This window comes from Heterodontus francisci, unplaced genomic scaffold, assembly GCF_036365525.1.
Source record: "Heterodontus francisci isolate sHetFra1 unplaced genomic scaffold, sHetFra1.hap1 HAP1_SCAFFOLD_276, whole genome shotgun sequence".
Taxonomy (NCBI): Eukaryota; Metazoa; Chordata; class Chondrichthyes; order Heterodontiformes; family Heterodontidae; genus Heterodontus; species Heterodontus francisci.
Genome location: NW_027141021.1, coordinates 2256877 through 2257500, shown reverse-complemented (window position 1 = coordinate 2257500; position 624 = coordinate 2256877).

The following is a 624-nucleotide window of genomic DNA, read 5'->3' as shown; positions in this document are numbered from 1 at the left end:
GGCATTGTGCTGATAATACTAGAGCCCTGTCCAGCATGGGGCATTGTGCTGACCATACTAGAGCCCTGTCCAGCATGGGGCATTGTGCTGACCATACGAGAGCCCTGTCCAGCATGGGGCATTGTACTGACCATACTAGAGCCCTGTCCAGCATGGGGCACTGTGCTGACCACTCTAGAGCCCTGTCCAGCATGGGGCATTGTGCTGACCACACTAGAGCCCTGTCCAGCATGGGGCATTGTGCTGACCATACTAGAGCTCTGTCCAGCATGGGGCATTGTGCTGACCATACTAGAGCCCTGTGCAGCATGGGGCATTGTGCTGACCACACTAGAGCCCTGTCCAGCATGGGGCATTGGGCTGACCATACAAGAACCCTGTCCAGCATGGGGCATTGTGCTGACCATACTAGAGCTCTGTCCAGCATGGGGCACTGTGCTGACCAGACTAGAGCTCTGTCCAGCATGGGGCATTGTGCTGACCATACTAGAGCCCTGTGCAGCATGGGGCATTGTGCTGACTATACTAGAGCTCTGTCCAGCATGGGGCACTGTGCTGACCATACTAGAGCCCTGTCCAGCATGGGGCATTGTGCTGACCACACTAGAGCCCTGTCCAGCATGG